At 34.9% G+C, this 20,052-nt stretch overlaps 1 pseudogene across 1 annotated transcript; it reads left to right on the forward strand.

Moving 5' to 3' along the window:
• The first annotated feature begins 17,578 nt into the window (after positions 1–17,578).
• LOC308258855 (F-box only protein 34-like) lies at positions 17,579–19,761 on the forward strand (annotated as a pseudogene). The gene is made up of 2 exons: positions 17,579–19,026; positions 19,084–19,761. The product of its transcript is annotated as an F-box only protein 34-like (transcript).
• Positions 19,762–20,052: the final 291 nt, after the last annotated feature.

The following is a 20,052-nucleotide window of genomic DNA, read 5'->3' on the forward strand; positions in this document are numbered from 1 at the left end:
ATTATTTTGACATTTTAAATTTATTTTTATTTAAAACACCAAATAAATGCCAGCATATTTTCATGTATATTTTATTATATTGTGTCTTTCCAATGATAGCAACCCTGGATTTGTTTTAGTCACAATTGATGTTTTCATCATTCATTATTTATTTTATCTTGATGATTTCTGGCTATTAGTTTAGTATGACAGATACTAAAACTTCAATACTTAAATTAAAATTTTTCATATGTACTCTAGTCTGTACAAAACACCATTACTAAAGAAAGAAATAACTATAAAATTATCAAATGCTCTTTGTTGAATTTTTCCTGTATTGGGCCATCAACTCAGAAATGCTTACTAGTATTTATATTGGGAATTTCAAATATTAATTCAGTTGAGTTGAAATAAAAATCTGTGCCTCAGATAGCTTTTCTGTAATACAAAGGAGCACCAAGAATCATTCTCTCACATCAGCATACAAAAACATGTAATTGCCACTCACCCAGAAACCTTCATGGTGCTCCACTGCATCCATGCCCCAGCTCATTGGCTGATATCAACCACCCTGTGGTGACAATTATCCATCACCAGTCTCTTTCTTAATACCTGTACTGTGAGTCTTCCCTTACAGCCTGCCCCTGTGTGGCTGACTAGCCTCTTGTCGTGGTCATCTACCTCAAACTGCACCATTACGCATCAAACCCAGTTCTGATTTAAAAAGAAATTATGATAAAATATTTCCAGATGCCTCCTTTTAAGAAATTCTATCACTAAGAATTTTTCTACTTAGTAGAAACTTCAAATAGAAAACACATATCATGCTATTTACTTAAGGTTATATTATGAATATTTAGGTTTCTTGGTGAATTGGATTTAGTTGATACAGTACAGAATACCAGTCTCTGGGAAATAGGATGTAAAAAGGGATATGATTCTGCCTTCATTCATTCATGAGTGCTTTTCATGTCCCTGGAAACACTTTGTTGCTTTCCCCATGATCATTATAGTAAACATCTGGAATACCAGATGTGAGCAGACACATTAAGGAGCATTTAATCTATACATTTAAGAATGAGTCAAGTTAATCAGAAATCTCATTTCACTTCTGAAAATGAGTTAGATAAGCCAAATCAATAGTAAAATTCTATACAATATGGATGAGAAAAGATTTACGAAGAGACCATATGGAACTTAAGAGAAAGAAATTATACATGAGTATGTTTGTCTGCATTTGTGTGCATCCATACAAAAATACAAAGCCATTTGTAAGTAATACATTTTCCTGAGAAAACAATGTACACTTACATATCTTATTCTATTAAGTATATGATATAGTTCTACATTGCTTAATGATTGTAAATGTTCCCAAAAGCATAGAATTAGGCAATTTCATTGTCGTGCACATATTATAATACTTACATAAACTAAGACAGCAACAACATCACTAGACAACGTAGTCTTGTCAGACCACTGTCATATATGTAGTCTTGCAGTGAACAAAATACTTTTATGCATTATGTTTATAATTACATTTAGAATTATGAATCATATGTAAAGATTTCAATATGAATGGCTAGAGTAGTATAGTTCTGAGTCATATGTTAAATTTCAAGTTGAGGAGAGATTTTAGCTTTATCATCTATCTTTTGGTTATTATAATATATATATATATATATATATATATACACACATACATATATAGTACGTTTATGATATAGAGAAATAACTACACAAAGCTTTGATTGTTCTTCAATAAATTCTGCTAGCAGGGATGTAATTAAGAAACAATATATAATTTGAACAGTTTTTGGCTGAAAGTATTAAGAAATTCTGATGAAACTATAATTGAACTCTGTTCATTACAAGAAGCAAAATTAATGTTTGCCTTACATTTGAGTCTATTATCTAATCTAAATTAGTATCATCTTCTAAAATCAACAGAAAAAAAGAAAAGCCTCATTTTCATCTGAAATCTTTATGAGGATTTTTTTCTCACACTAAGGACTACATGAGCATTGACTTGGAAGTTAGAGTCCAACTGATAGTCCTAAGAACCATAATTCAGATTTCTTAGGTCTCTGTGGCCCAGGGATCTGCATTCTTAACAAGTGCTTCCAAAAATTTGATTTCTGTAGTTTTGATATAAGTATACAAATTGCAAATATAAGTTTGTACAAATGCATGAAACTTATTTGTAAAATCCATAAAATTTCGATTGATTATATATCACTTATTTTCTGATGAGTTTGTTTTACTTCATTCTATTTCTTTTCTTTCTTTTCTTTTCTTTTTTTTTTCAGTACTGGGGATGGAACCCAGAGGAATTCTAATTCTGAGCAACACCTCCAGCCCTATTTTTTATTCTTTATTTTTGAAACAGGGTCTCACTGAGTTGCACAGGGCCTTAGTAAGTAGCCGAGGCTGTTCAAAAAACAATGGTCCTTCTGCCTCAGCCTCTGGAATGCTGGGATTACTAGCATGCACCACCATGCCAGGCTTCAATCTATTTTTTGATAGATATCAGTTGAAATCCTACTATGATTAAGTTCTGTACTAAGTTTGGTAATAAAAAGATGAACAAGACTTTGCCTCCAAGTTCTGTGTGCATATATGCTTGTATCACTTTGAATCGCACTATGATATATCATTACAAAACACCAATAAAAGTATACAATTGAAATAGTAATAAACCTTTTTATTTATAAAAAAAACTTCGGATCTAGCAAAATAAAGACATAATTTAACAATTTCTGATATTGAAATTGAAATTTCTGATACCGCAAATGGAAAATTAGCATGGGCTGGTGTTAGCCAAGTGGATCTTGTAAATTTGAGGGCTTGAAGAAAAACAAAATGGAGGATACCACCTTCTTCTCTTGGAAGGAACAAATAGTTATTTTGTAGGTAGAAGTAATGGTTGAGCTAAGGATCCAAAGAGAAATAAAAGGAACAAATGGCTTAGGTATTCTGTTCAGAGGAAACATCATGAATAAGTACGTAGAATGGAACTGGTAAACAATTAGAAGGAAAGGTGCAAGTATGGTATGATACTTGATCTTAAGAATCCCTGTTTTAGCCAGGCTTGTTGGTATACACCTGTAAGTCTACCACTTGGGAATCTGAGACTGGAGAATTTCAGGTTGTAGGACAGCCTCAACAATTTAGAGAGACACTCAGCAACTTATCAAGACAATGTTTCAAAATAAAAATTAAATAAAAAAAGGCTAGGAGTGTATCTCAGAGGTAGGATTCCTCTGGGTTCAATCCTTAGCACCAAAAATAAAAAAATAAATAAAAGTAAAAATAATTCTTATTTTAGGTCTATCACCTACCTGTCACCTTTATATATCTACCTATATCATGTATGTATCTGTGTATCTCTATAGCTATCTACCACCATATATACATATATATGTATACATGCATACAAACATGCACAAATGCATGACTACCTATAGGTATAAAATTTACAAATATTTATACACACATATATATGTTTGAGCATAAAAATCATGGCATATACATACTGCCTTGTGCCATCAAGAAAAATAGTCATTAAATAAAAATTTCAGTCATTTCTTTCTACATTTAAATTTCACCCCTTGTTTTTGTAATTCTAAAAGTAACATCAGAACAATACAATTTTACTATGTAACAAACTGATAATAAATTAATTATATATTTTATTTTGAAGATACAAAAGTTGCAAGTTTTATTATTAGAACATTTTTGTTTTTATTTTGAGATTCTTTGAATAAACTTTTGGCCAATATGTTATTTTATCCTATACAGTGGTATCTAAAATATAATGTGGGCTTAAGATTTAGGGTATAGTTAAAAATTCCTAGTATAAAATAGTTTAAAAAGAAAAATCTAAACAAGGTATGGTGGCGCACACTTGTAATACCAGCATTTGTGAGGCTGAGACAGGAGGACTGTGATTTGAAGAAAGGCTCAGCTACTTAGGCCCTTTGCAACTCAGTGTGACCTTGATTCAAAATAAAGAATGAAATACAGGACTAGAGGTATAGTTTGGAGATAAAATGCCCCTAGGTTCCAGTCCCTGTACTGCCAAAATAAAAAAAAAAAAAAGAAAAGAAAAAAGAAAAGTCTATTTTAATATAAACCAGCCTGGTTTTTTTATTCTAAGATCTGGGACAAATTAGTAAATAAGAAGATTGTTACATGTTTAATGTTATTTACGATGATCTGAGAATGCCATTTTTGCTGAAATGAAGATTTCAATATTTGAATTCTACAATTTAGAAAATTGCCAGTAACATGGATAGTTGAACCTCAAATTCTCTAATCCAATAATATCTAATATTAACATATCATATAAGCATTATTAGTAAAGGGAATTTTTGTAAAAATGATCATCAGTTGTTCCCACAGGAAAAAAAAATATGTATTAGACACCATAGAATTCGGCAAAGTATCATGAAATATTGATGGAGTTTTACAAGTCTTATTTGAAAATTCAGTGATTAATAATTGATTAGACTATAAAACAGATGTATTACACAATAATGTCAACACTATAGCAAATTTACTTGGAAAACTTAATTTGGTCTAAGCTAACTCTTGTACTTTTTAACAGTTGAAAAAAAGCAGTTGAAGCACTTATCTTTTTATAGATAGATTTTTTGGGTTCTTAATTATATTTTATTTATTTTTATTGGTTCATTGTAGTCATATATCTTAGTGAAGTACAAGATGGTAGATACATACATGCACACATCACTCATGAGATTTTAAACCAAAGATCTCTACTTATTTTCTTGTTATTTTTTAGAAACTAATACAGCATGGAAATATGTTAGACATACAAATATAACAACATGCTTTAGAAATTAAAAAAAAAAGATGTGATGTACTCAAAATAATAACTCATTTTTAGCAAGTTAATATAAACGGATGCAGATAAGCCACATAAAAGAATGAATTGCATTTAAGCTATCTAACTCATTAATTGTTTCAAAGGTAGCCATAATGATCGCAAGACAGTATCAAATAAATCTCTATTCAAATATAAAGTTTTTTTTTTTCCTTTTTTTGGTGGTACTGGGGTTTCTGGAAGCCCTTCTACCTCCGGGATACATTCCCTGACCTATTTTATTTTATTTTATTTTATTTTTATTTTTATTTTTATTTGGAAACAGGGTCTCTTAAGCCAGCACGGCTGGCTTCAAACCTGCGCGATCCTCTGGTCTCCACCTCCCAAGCTCGGGGATTACAAGCGTGAGCCACCACGTCGGGCCTGAAATATAAACTTTTAATTTCGTAAGTACTTCAGGTTTTTGTATGTGTATGTGTGATACTGAATACTGAACTCATAGGTGTTCAAAACCTTGAGCATGCATCCCCAGCCCTGTTTTATTTTACTTTGAACCAGAGTTCTAAGTTGATGAAAAGGCATGCATGCACAATTTCAAAATTGATTTATTAGTTTTATTGTTGCTTTAATTTTTGTAATGTGCATATTATTTTTATACTTTTATTGGTCTATTATAATGATACATCAAAGTGAGATTTAGAGTCATACAAACAAACATGTACTCAGGTCTTGGTGTGTTTCTCTTCAGGTCCTGCCTCATCACCTATACTCTCCCATATATAATACTCAGATCGGTACTGACACATTCAGCCACGGCATGAATGATTCATGAATGAATCATAGCATGATTTGAACTGATTCTTCCATCAGTTCTTCCTTTTCCCTTCCTCATCTCCCTCTCCCTATCCCCTCCCACTATTCTATTGGTCACACTCCTCAATTACCTGTAGTCCCTTTAGTTTCCTATTTTTCCCTCTAGCATTCACCCTTGTCTTTCTGAGATTGGCTGGTATAATTTACCATGATATTCTCTAATTCCATCCATTTTTTCTGTAACTGAAAAAATATGTTTTCCTTTATGATTAAGTATAATTCCATCGTGTATATATACCATATTTTGTTTTCCACTCATCTATTGACAGACACCTAGGTTGGTTCCATAATTTGGCTATAAATAATAATTATGTTAATACTGATCACTGTAGGAGCTGTACTACTTTGCTTTCCCAACAGGGTATAAGGGTTCCTATTTCCCCATGTCCTCAGCAGACTTTATTATTGTTTGTATTCTTGAATGATTGCCATTCTAATTGAAGTTACATAGGATCTTAGTATATTTTTTATTTTTATTTCTTTGACTGCTATTGATGTTGAACATTTCTTGCATATTTTCATTTGTATTTCTGCATTTTGAGAAGTGTATACTCAGTTTAATTGCCTTTTTTTTTTTTTTTTTTTTTGGTGGTACTGGGGTTCCTGGAAGCCCTTCTACCCCCGGAATACACTCCCACGGCCCACACTCCCAGACCTATTTTTTAACTTTTTTATGTGGAAACAGGGTCTCAAGCCAGCGAGGCTGGCTCTGAACCAGCGCGATCCACGTCTCTGCCTCCCAAGCATGGGGATTACAAGCCTGAGCCACCATACCCGGCTTAATTGCCTATTTTTATTCATATGTGTATTTCCTTTTTTTTTTTTTTTTTTTTTTTTGCAGTACTGAGGATGGAACCCAGGGTCATTCTACGTCCGAGCTACATCCTCAGTCCTATTTTTTATTCTTTATTTTGAAACAGGGTCTCACTGAGTTGCAAAGGGCCTCACTAAGTAGCTGAGCTGTCTGCGAACCGTGATTCTCCTGTCTCAGCCTCCAGAATGCTGGGATTACAAGCATGCGCCACCATGCCCAACTAGCCCTATTTTCTATTTTTTATTTATTTATTTATTTATTTATTTATTTATAGTGAGTCTGGGGATGAAACCCAAAGGCATTTGACCTATGAGCTACACCCACTGCCCTAGGTTTTATTCTTTATTTTGAAACAGGGTCTCAGTAAGTTGTGGAGGGCCTCACTAAGTAGCTGAGGCTTTTCCACTAAAGGTAATCCTCCAGTCTCAGCCTCCAGAATGCTGGGATTACAAGCATGTACCTCCATGCCCGGCTCTATTCTTTATTTTGAAACAGGGTCTCACTGATTTGCAAAGGACTTCACTAAGTAGCTGAGACTGGCTGCGAACCGTGATCCTCCTGTCTCACTCTCCTGAATGCTGGGATTACAAGCATGTGTTCTTTAACTTGCAATGTTTTTCTCTGTCTTCCAAAGAAAATTTATACTGTATTTTTTTTCTGGACAATTTTGATGTTCAATACTATACAACAATCTTTTTCACTTGTGCACAGTATTCATTCTATGAATATTCACTTAGTCATTCTTTGTTGGACATTAGGTGTTTTCATCCTTACAGAATTTAAAGTAATTCTGCTATAGTGTTTTTTGTTTTGTTTGTTTGCTTTTTTTTTTTTTTGTGGTATTGGAGATGGAACCCAGGTGCATTCTACCTTCGAGCTATACTCCCAGCCCTATTTTTTAGTCTTTTTATTTTTTGAAACTGAGTCTCACTGAGTTGTGAAGGGACTCTAAGTGGCTGAGGCTGTCTGTGAACCCCAATCCTCCGATCTCTGCCTCCCAAACCCTGAGATTACAAGTGTGTGCCACCATGCCCGACTATGGTGTTCTTTTTATGTTTCCTGGACAAATGTACAAGGAATCTACTTGTTCAATTTATATCACTATATTTTTTCCAGAATATTTACACCAATTTGTAAACACACAGGCAATGTTTGAGAAATACCGGGCAGTACAAGTATGCATGATTTCATATTCTTATACATTAAAATTTAGCCAAATTAACAGTGTGAAGAATTGTTTCCTTATGCTCTTAAATATAATTTTTATGTACAAGACTTTGCATATTTTCAAATATTTCCTCACCATGGCATTATCTTCTGATTCATTTGTTAATAATTTTTCTCTACTTCTATCTTAAGTCATGCTTTTTAGTCCTATTTGGAATTCAAATAAATTTATGTTAATTGGTCCTTTGTGGATTAAGTAAAAACAAATTTTCCTAACATATAAAAACATTTTTACCTGTTTATCATGCCCACACTTACTTTTAAAGTAAAATCTGATCATATAGAATGCAAATTAAAAAATGAAAGCGGGTTTTGCACAAAATATCAGACAGACTCTAACAGTTCCAGGCAAGATAAATTTGTACATTACCGAATAGTTTAATTTTCCTGTGAGTAAAGATATTCTCCCCACTTTGTGACCTTTGGTTGAATACCACAGAACATGGAAATGAGCACATGGATCTAAAGCTCAGATTACAACATGTACTCCTGAGATACAGAATAAAAATATTTATTGAAAACAAAGCTACTAATTTCTAGAACTGTTCAGTCAGATTTAACTATAACTGGGTTAAATTGTATGCAAAAATGGGTGAATGTTTCAAATAGAATATTTACCTAATAGTTTTGCTTATCCTGTCATTGCCACAAGAGTGGCAACCACAAAAATTCAGATAAACTCAAAAGAAAGCTTCCATAATCCATAGTTGCAAGAACATGTGGAGAGTTTGGCTTTCTTTGGAAGAGTAGTGTAGCTGTTTCTACTAGTTTTGAAATCCTATTGGTACAATGAAACAATGAATATTAATTTGGGGGAGACAATTCTCCATGGCAGTTCATTTCTGTACTTGTATCTGCTTCTGGGCTATATCAATTCCAAGGATGTTTATATAGCAAATAGCCTTGGATGACAGCAGTAGTAGAAGACAACTTTGTTTGATGACCAATTTAGAAGAAAAAATATTTTCCTCCAAGTATACAAAGTATGGATAGATTAGCTAGCAGCCACTTTAGAAAGATTGGGTTTACCTAAGTTCAAGGTTCCTTAGCAGTGATATATACAATGTGTAGGAGTCCACCTAAGCCCTGCTTCTACTTCTGGAATTTAGGGTGCAAGGGATACTGATATATTGCTTGTTTCTGGGTGTATAAGAGGATAATAGGTCATTTGTGTCTGACCCAGAAGACTCATGCTATCATGCAAATAGGATCTGGTCTCAGACTCTGTACATGGATGCTTCTTTTACTATTATTTCTGGGTATGTGGATTTTTTTTTAAAATAAGTCACTACCATTCATTCTAATGTAAGTCCCTGAGGGTTTCTGGAATAACCTAAGGCCTAGGGGTTCTCATGGAAGTAGATAAAAATTATCTTAAATATGAATATTTCTCAATCATCTATGTCTGTTCTCTCTCATATTTGCTAAAGAAGTAAGTTCCCAAAGGCAAAAAAGAAGGGTTTTCTGAAATGGTTGATGGGACAAAGGGAAGTAAAAATATTTTAAATTAATTCTGGCTGCTTCAAATTAACTTGGGTTTAAAAAGTGATTAATTATTATTTTAAATGCTATTGGTATATAGGATGCTAATTCTAGTATAAAACTTTACAATGAACCAAGATCAGTAGTAAAACACATCAAGGAATTTGAGAAATTCAATATTTCTAATTCATAGACATTTGTTTTTTTTTAAAAAAAACTTTATTGGTGCATTCTAGTCATATATCTTAATGAGATAAAAGATGGTGGAGACATATATGCACACATCACCCAATTAGCCCTTACCCAATCCCCACTCCAGTCCCTTTCCATCCCTTCTTTCTATGCTTAGCTTAGTGACTGACTTTGATATGTTTGACTAAGTACATCATGTGGTTTAGAGAGTTTCCCTCTTCCCCCCTCCCATCCCCTCAGTTAGGTTGCCCTATTTGCAATCAAGAGATAAGGTGACCCTAGGGAAATCTCTATTACTTTTGCTATAATATGTTAAGTCTTGTAAGTAATCCAAGATATATAATAAGCAGTATAAGGGGTTTGAGTTTTTGATCTCAGTTATATTTTTATATTTAGTGTCTTAATGACTTAATATTTTATGCAGGATATGGTAAAGTATGATTAGATGGGATATTATGATTCATATGATTCCTTCTAAGACTGATTTTACAACTACAGAATTTTTTTTCAGTACTAGGAATAGAACTCAGGTCTTACTATGTTGCTAATGTTGGTCTTGAATCTGCCATCATCTGGTTCCAGCCTCCCAAGTACTGGGATTATAGGTGGTGCTCACCAAAAATCACCACCACATCCAGGATGTTATATTTCATATATTACTAAACTAAGTAAGTTGTCAAAATCATCTTGTTTTAATATGACACAAGATTTGTTAGATTTAGTGCTTAAAAGTGCTAAAAAAAAAAAAAAGCTGGGCATGGTGGCACACACTTGTAATCCCAGTACTTGGGAGACTGAGACAGGAGGATTTGGGTTCTCAGACAGCCTCAGCTACTTAGTGAAGTCCTCTGCAATTTATGAGACCCTGTTTCAAAATAATGAATAAATATTTGGCTGGGGTTGTAGCTCAGAGGTAGAATGACCCTGGGTTCCATTCATAGTAACACACACACACACACACACACACACACACACACACACACACACACACACTAAAACTGCTAAAAAATATAAAGCAAGATTAAAGATATACTGAGGCATTTTAAACATTATAAGCATCTAACTGCACATTAATTGTAGGACTTGGAGATTCAAATAGCTTTCCTTATTCAGTTAAATCCTATAACATATATATATATATACATATATATGTGTATATATATATATGTATATACATATATATGTATATATATGTATATATATGTATGTATATATATGTATATATATATACATATATGTGTGTATATATATATGTATATATATATATGTTATAGGATACATATATATGTGTATACATATATATGTGTATATATATGTATATATAATGATTTAACTCATATATATACAAATATATATATGACAAAGGATTTATTCAACATATTTTTTTAGCCTTGTGAGTAGCTTATATTACCGGTATGAAACTTCACACCCCACTTGGATTTACTCATTTTTTGTCTTTTTTGTTTTATTTTTACATTTTTGGTACTGAGAATCCAGATGTATGCTACCTCCAAGCTACATCCTCATCTCTTTTTATTTTTATTTTTATCCTTTGATTCAGGTTCTCAAAAAGTTGCTGAGGGGCGCACTCTGTTGCCTAAGCCTGTTTTTGTATCTGCAATTCTCTTGTTTAGCCTTCCAAGTACTGGGATTGCAGGTGCACACCATCACGCCTGGCTTTTGTCTTTTAATTGTAATAAGTTGATAGTATTTCTTCAAGAAACAGAATTCCTCAGAGGTCTATTAATTTATTCACACTGACATTCCTTGAAAAAAGAGCCAAATAACCTCAATGAAATTTTTTTTAATTTAATGTATATTGCCACTTGAAATTTCAAAATATAAAGGCTAGGAAATATATATTGAACATTTCAAAGATGGTTTCAAAGAAAGTTTCAAAGTGTTCTGAAAGTGCATCTTTATTTCTAAGTAACAAAACCCCTGGACAATTATTTGTGGATAAAAAACCCACAAAAATGCCTAAGCCAAAGTATGATAGATAAGAATTTTTTTTTTCTCTAGGAACAAAACAAAATATTTGATTACATCATTATTCTATCTCACCAAATTGCTAAGTATACATATATATATATATATATATATATATATATATATATATATACTTAGCATATATATATATATATATGTAAACCTCTGACCTAAATTTAGTAGGAAAAAGGTTTTAAATCTATCATTTCTTATTGAGCTTTGTTTTAATATCAGGCTTAGTGGAAAGCATGTCTGCTTTATTCTGGAATAAAGAGAAAGAGATACAGAGAGAGCACAACAGAGAAAAGTAAAAATGTAGTGACTTTTAGCAATGATGAAAAATATGTTTCAGCTGACAAAATGAGATGCATGTAAAAGACAAGTAGGTTCTGTGTACTCTGAAAACCTTCAACTCAGACTGACTTGTGGCCATAAATAATCAGCACACTGCTTCAGATCCTAGTCTTGTAATTTCATCAAGATCAACAAGATGCAATCTTGACTGTTTGCATGGTGTGAGGGCGAACTGATGCCCTTGTTCTTTCAGACGGCTGAGTTTGATGCACAGGAGTCTGACTACTTTTCTGTCTCTGTGTAGCTGTATACGGCCATTGTAAATAATTAAGTAGAAATTTGTTACCCTTTTGTCAAATGTATTTCTGATGTTGCTCTTCCTAGCTTCCATTAAGAAATCCCTTGATTAAATTTTAAAGTCTTAAACAATTTGAGAGTCTGAGAGCATTGGATACAAACTACAATTTAAATGTTTTGCAGGGGAAAGTCATATTCTCTTTGGGAGTAGGAAAAATAATGTCAGGTATTTAGTATGCAGCCCCATGATTCTTTTTCAAGACATGATATTACCGATTTGATTACCAACCCAGTAGCTGATCCTTGTAGGTCATTTATTTTCCCAACAACTGTCTTGTAGATATTTAGAATCTGTTGCTTAAAATATTTTAAGTTAAGCAAAATATGTATCTAGAAATTTAAACTCTTGGCCATTTCAACTCTTATAGATATGATAAAAATATTAAACAAATGCTTATTGCATAATATAAAGCCCATAATTTTATTTATAGTTTTAAATTCTATAAATTTTATTTATATTATTCTCAAAATTTTGTAGAAAAACAAGGAAATAAAAGCTAAATAGTGAAATATAATTTTCTTGGCTTGTGCTTCAGAAAATATCAGCAGTTTTTATTTTTAATCATATTCTCCTTAAACTGCATGCATTTAAAATAGATTGTGGCACTTGCCGGGGCATATTATAATATAATTTTGTACATGTTAGAAAAGTAAAATAAAGCATTCTTTAAGTATAAAGCACATATAATCCAAAAAATGAAATATCACATTTAATTTCCTGTTATAATTAACAAAGAAGCAGACTGCATCTTGTATTGTGAGGTGATATTCCACAGTGACTTAATTAAAAGTTTTCTGTGGATTTTTCACTTTCATTTATGTGGGTGAATGATATGATTCTTTATTCCTCCTTTCTCTGCACATCATTTCCCCTTTGCTTCAATAAAATGGATGAACATTAAATATATATTTATAGTGTTTAAAGCTACTCTAATCAGGGACTTTATATTCCCAGTGATTCATTCCCTTAATATTTCATTTTCTATTTTGACCATTGTCAGCATTACATATATCATGTACATGTCTTTTTCATTTGAAGAAAAGAACATTAGAAACTTTAAGAAGTTATTTTTATTTAGGAGTTCCATCTTGTTTTGGGCCATGTTTTGCATATTATAAGCTTTGGCTCTATATGGCCATTACCAAAAAATTAAAGTGGCACTACTTATTTCTATATGATCCCTCCCCTACATACAATTCTAAATGTTACATTCATGAACTTTAAAGAGCTCACATTCCTGTCTTAATATTTTATGTTTTACTGCCTAGTATGTCTTAACTTGACTGTGCACACCTGTTAAAAATTCAGAGTTGTTGATACAAGCAAAAAACTTGTCATAGCCTGCTCCTCTTCTCTTACTCTCTCTTTCTCTCTTAGGGAAACAAGTCTCCCTAGGCCGGTTCTGGTCCCAGATCCTGCTGGAGTTCATGCCATGAAAATATTCCTTGGCAATGCTGCCTCATGTTCTGAAAGAAAAAGAGATAGGAAGCTTCAGGTTTGTGATCTGAACCGTTGATTGATTCAATGATCACACCCTCAGTTTCCTCATTAAAACATTTTTAAAACAGGAACGATGATTGTGTTTTGAAGGGTGGCATTGATTATTGAGATTATATATATATATATATATATATATATATATATATATGTAAGACAGCATAATACTGATATATATGTGTGTGTGTGTATATATATATATATATATATATATATATATATATATATCCATAAATGGTTAACATCTTTGATTTCTCATATTACACTTTTAGTACCAGGCCCTCAGATGGGAGGGTACTGTAGTTTTAGTTTTGCCTTGGTTGTTAAATCAACACAATTGTTTTAAAGGTTTACAGCAGGAGGGGAGTTCAGTATAGTGGCTTAGAGTATTAAAATCATAGACTTGGAGAAGGGGATCTTTAAAAACATTAATGCGTGTTACACACTCACACACTGCTTTACTTACTGTACACTCACATTCTGCCTATTGAGAATTTCAAAAGCTTTCTGGATGCTTCCAATTTACAAAGCTGAAAACCACTGGTGGAGTTTGCATTAAATCCCTGGTATACTTTTAATTTAACAAGTGCTCCATAAGATACAAAGTCCTTTAGTAGTTCTGAAGTTAGGAGATAACATCAACCTAGGTATATTTAAAAATGTTTACATGCTGTTTTGACTTTCACAGGAACTCGTGCTGTCAGGGGCAGAGCTAGGAGTATAAACAATATACACAGAAATGGAAAATTACTGCTCCGCACTATAGCTAACAGCATCCCTCTCCAAAAAGAAAATGAGATTTTAAAAATGCTTTTTTGTTGTTGTTTTGTTTTATTTTTGTATTTTTTTTTTACTGAGGATTGAACCCAGGAACATTCTACCTCTAAGCTACACCACCAGCCCTATATTGTTATTTTTTATTTGGAAACAGAGTCTCACAAGGTTGCTGAGAGCCTTACTAAGTTGCTGACGCTGGCTTTGAACCTGCCATCCTCCTGTCTGAGCTACTCAGGTAGAAAGAATATTCTTTGTTTGCCTGCCTTTCTTTCTTCCTTTCATCACTGTAGTGTATTCATCTGAGTGGTAACTTAGGCAGTTGGGGCGTGGCCTCAGGGATGGTGTTTGTGTCTTTGAATTCCCTTGCTTGCTGGGTCTCTCAGCTTCCTGCCCTGTGGTGTGAGGAGCAGAGCTCTGGTGCTCTCTCTTTTTGCTTCCTGACACTATGCCATACATAGACCCCAGTCTCACATGGACTGAAGCCCAAATCTTCAAAAAACTATCAGCAAGTAAATCTTTCTTCCTCAAAGTTGCATTATCAGGCCTTTTGAACCTTAACATCAAGAATGTTGACTGACACTTTTTTCTTCTGTTTGTTTAAATTTTTGAGGTCTGCCATGAATTATCAGAGAAAATAGAATAGAAGCTCCGATTCATCTGTGTCCTTGAAGGCAGGTTTTGCTTATTTTAGGCAAAAGTAGAAGGAAGAGTTGTAGCTCCTGGAGCATGTGGTAGAAATTTTGTACATGCTGTCTTAAAGTTCTCTCTTATCAATGCTGAGCCGGTGGGTATCCACTCTATTTACTCTTTGCCAACTTAACCCAGAGGAAATAAAAGAAATCCACTAATGTAATTTGTATTCTTCTCCCATTGATTACACAATGTTCCCAGGCTGCCTTAGAGTACTGGAACAGCAGTAACAATTAGAACATATTGAACACCCATTGGGTGCATGCCTAGTACCAACCAGTAGACCACTGTGTGACTCTTCAATAATTCTGCTACTGTAGACCCCAGTGGAAAACAGTCAAATAACACTTTGATATTAGATTGGACCTTCATCTTTTCAGGCACACAGTCAAAATTTAATTCTGATTAACATTTATTTTCTGTGCTAATTAGGTTTACAATGCTTTATTCCTATTTCTATCTCTCTTTTCTACTTGGTTCTAAAAAATCCTAGGCAACTGTAATTTCCAAATAAAAACAGTTGCAATTTCTTTTGGCATAGTTATTTAACTTGTATGAAATAGCACCAATATTCTGTATGGCACTTGGTTTTGACTATGATGTTCTTTAATATTTATCTGAACCTCCTTTTCACAGAGTCTAATCACAGAGCATATGTCAAGCTTATATTATAGAAAATTCTTGTTTCACACATCAGGAGAGGGGAAACCTGCAGACACACTGCATGTTAAAGAAGCACAGAAAGCACATTATTAAACTATTTCTGTCATTGGTTTATCAGTTTTTCTTATGCACTTAACTCTGTTCTGAAATCAAATGTAAAAGTTTAAAAACTTGATTTTGAAGGTGTGAAAAAGGGATACTGAATTGATAAGCAAGCCCCAAGTATTAAACATTGGGATCTTTATAATTATGACTGAATATCAAAGGAGTTAGTTTTGACAATGATGTTTTAATTTGTATACTTAATTGTTAGAACAAATAAATAATACTAAAACAACTAGCAAATTGTAGCTTAGTATTTTAAAAGACTTAAAATGACTCAAAGTTTTTAATTGTTCTTTGATGTCTTTGGGAGTAATTAATGTCATAATGTTGCAAGATGCTACAAATACAAGAAAAGCATGTCCTTGAAAAATTATTTAAGCGATTTTTTGAGGTACTGGAGATTGAAGCCAGAGGCCTTCTACCTTTGAGCTACCCCTTCATTCCGATTTTATTTTCTGTTTGGAAACGGTTTTTCTAGGTTGATGAGAGTCTCACTACTTGCTGAGGCTGACCTTGAATCTGTGATCCTTTTGTTTCAGCCTCCCAAATACAGGGATTACAGGTGTTCACCACCATGCTCAGCTTTGAAGAGATCTCGACCTTCATTTTTAATGAATAGACTTGAGTATATTTGTTGTTTTTGCAATGCAATATAACACAAATCAATGGAGCACATAAAGGGGTAGGACCCAGGGTACTCTTGTTGATTTTACAATTATAAATTTATTATTAAATTACATAAAGTATTAAGATTTCTTGCAGGAAAGTAACTTTACCAAAATCATTCTTTATATTGACATCGATTAACCTTTTCTTTTTCTTTAGTGTGTGTGTGTGTGTGTGTGTGTGTGTGTGTGTGTGTGTGTGTGTTGGTAGAGATTGAACCCAGGGGCATCCTACCTCAGAGCTACATTACCAGCCTGATTTTTCTCTATTCTTTATTTTAAAACAGGGTCTCACTAAGTTGCGGAGGATCTCATTAAGTAGCTGAGGCTGGTCACAAACCTGGATCCTCCTGTCTCAGCCTCCCAAGTACTGGGATTATAAGTGTGCACAACCACACCTGGCCCTTGACTAACCTTTTCTAAATAAGACATTGTAGAATTGTTTGAGATTTTCTTTTTGAGATCCATAGTTAATAAATGTAAAACTTATTTTATGACTCTGTGAGCTTGAATAGCAGCATGAATATTTAAATACATGCACCTGTTCACCTGCCCCGTGTGGATGCTATCCTTTCTGCCATAAGAATCTTCTCTTCCAAGTAGTTTACAAATTTACTGGGTTAAGCTACTTCTGTTATCCATGGTGTAGTGAAATGAAAATGTCTTTGAATGTCTTTTATAGATAATGGAAGGGAAAAGGCATATTCATCTTGTTACATTTGAAGAAAATATTATTAAATAAGAATGTTTTCTGCAGTATTGTTTATATTTTTACTGTTCTGAGAAAAATACCTTTTTATGGCTATAAATAGATTTTTCTTAAAACACTTAAAGAAACCCTAACCCTAACCCTAATTCCAACCCACCCTCACCCTAACCCTAATTCCAACCCTAACACTAATTCCAACCCTAACCCTAACCAAAAAACAATATAAAAAACTTAAAGATACATTAATAAGATTCAAATTAAGTAATTGATTGACTTAAATACAAAATTATATTAAAATACACTATAGGTGCTCCGTCCCCATCAGCTGTGCGGAGTGAGCCAGGCCTGCCGCCACCACTGCATTGGGCCGCTGCAGCCCTGGGCCAGGCCCCGGCCGGGGCAGGAGGGCAGGGTCTCTGTTATGCACCTAAAACCATATTGGAAACTCCAGAAGAAAGAGCGCCCTCTGGAAGTCATCAAGGATACTCCAAGAACTCCTATGAGTCACCAAAAGGCTGTAAATGATGAAAAAAGCAATGCTAGCTACATGAAACCAAGTGTCTTTGCTTCAACCCTTCTTGGGAAAGCATCATTTCGAAAACGGTTTGGGGTCCTTTCTCCAAATTTTCTGTGCAGCATGAGTGGGAAGAGTCCTGTAGAAAGTGACTTGAATGTTAAAGATAAAAAGAATGTGCCATCTGCAACAATCCCCAGTGTGAAGAAGGAGAAAGGCCACTTGATAGCTGGGCTGTTGTGAAACCTGGAAATACCAAGGAGAAAACTGCGTTCTTTGCAGCTCAACAGTGTAGCAACAGGATAGGATCTATGAAAGTGAAAAGCTCCTGGGATATCGATAGGAGAGCTACTAAAGGTAGGAAGAAATCAGGGGATCTTAAAAAAGCCAAGATACAGTTAGAAAGGATGAGGGAGGTCAACAGCAGGTGCTACCAGCCTGAGCCATTTGCCTATGGCATTGAGCACTGTTCTGTGCATTACGTGAGTGACAATGGGGAAGGATTCTATGCCGGGAGGCCTCTGTCAGCTATACAGATGGTTGCCTTCCTTGAACAAAGAGCCAGTGCCTTGCTGGCTAGCAGTGCGAAAAACTGCACAAATCCACCTGCCATCATGAGGTTTTCTGGCCAACCCAGAAGTGTGCTCCCTGCCCCTGAGCCCTTCTCTGCTCCAGTAGCTTGTGAAGAACCCACAGAATGGGGAAATCCTGAGGTTGGTGAAGCAGAGTGAACCAGTTCGGATCCTCGACATGGTAGCCAGGCTGGAGTCTGAGTGCCTGAAGCAACAGGGCCAGAGTGAGCTGGGAAGCCTGTCACGGAATAAGAGCTTCCGTCGGAATGTAGGTAGGGTGTTGCTTGCAAATGGCACTCAGGCTGAGGAAAGCAAAACCAGAAAAGACATCTTGGGGGCACCTGACACACAGGTAAATCCTGTGCAGTCTGTTTCTGTAGACTGTGGCCCCTCAAGAGCTGACCCTTGTTCTCCTAAGGGGGATCGGGCTTGGAACAGTGCTCCACAGGGCTGTTCCTCGTTGCCAGCAGGTGTGAGGTTCCATGTAGACAATGCAGAATTAGAACCAGATCAACATACTGCTGTGAAAAACAGCAACAGGTATGATGTGGAAATGACAGATGAACTTGACCGATTACGATTTCTTCTCACACGTGTCCCCAAGCTACTGAATGACCCACAGAAGCTATTAAATATATGAGTAAAGAGCCAGTGTCACTTTCTAACCAAAACCCTGATCAGAGAAGAAAAGAATCTTTGTGCATTAGCATCACTGTGTCCAAGGTAGAGAAAGCTCAGCCTTCCAGTTTAAACTCCCATGAAGAGCCCACTTCCAGGGATTTTTTTTTTTTTTTTTGTGTGTGTGTGTGTGTGTGTGTGTGTGTGTGTGTGTGTGTGTTGTCACCTTCTCAGCACCAGTTAGACTGTTCCCAGTTAAATGAAAGCACAGCACAAGAGTCTTTAGAGGCCAGCCAGCTTGAAGATGCAACTGAGGGTGACACATCTGAGGAGAAAGGTCTTTCAGCTTACCCACTTATACCACCAACCTCTGTGGTGGAAAGCACATTACCAGTGCTTGAAGCATCCAGTTGGAAGAAGCAGGTATCTCATGACTTTCTGGAGACCAGGTTTAAAATCCAGCAGCTTCTGAAGCCTCAGCAGTACATGGCATTTCTACCCCATCACATTATGGTGAAAATATTCAGGTTACTTCCCACTCGGGGTTTAGTAGCTCTTAAATGTACCTGCTGCTATTTCAAGTTTATCATTGAATACTATGACATCAGGCCAGCAGATTCTCACTGGGTTCGAGACCCACGCTATAGAGAAGATCCTTGCAAGCAGTGCAAGAAAAAATATGTGAAAGGTGATGTGTCCCTTTGCCAGTGGCACCCCAAGCCCTATTGCCAGGCATTACCCTATGGGCCTGGGTACTGGATGTGCTGCCATCGGTCTCAGATGGGCTGTCCTGGCTATAAGCTGGGGCTTCATGACAATCACTGGGTCCCTGCTTGCCATGGCTTTAATCGGGCAATCCACAAGAAAGCAAGAGGGACTGAAACTGAAGAGGAATACTAAAATCCAGGTGAGAGGTAATTTAACAACAAAATAACCCACAAAAACACCTGGATAAATCGTCAAGTGAGTATTGCCTCTCACTTACCACTGTAGGAGAATCTGTACTTCATCAGGACTGCCATTGCTCAGGCATTTTTTAAACTCAATTTACCAGCTGTACAAGAAGACCGGTCTTGTGAGGTTTTATAATGGTGTCTCAACATTTGATCCAAAGGTGGTGGTATCCCATAGCTTGATTTACTTGGCTGTGAATACTGTTTTCCTTCATCAAATCCAACCTCAAAGGATGAA

This window comes from Muscardinus avellanarius (genome assembly GCF_963383645.1).
Source record: "Muscardinus avellanarius genome assembly, chromosome: 2".
Classification (NCBI taxonomy): Eukaryota; Metazoa; Chordata; class Mammalia; order Rodentia; family Gliridae; genus Muscardinus; species Muscardinus avellanarius.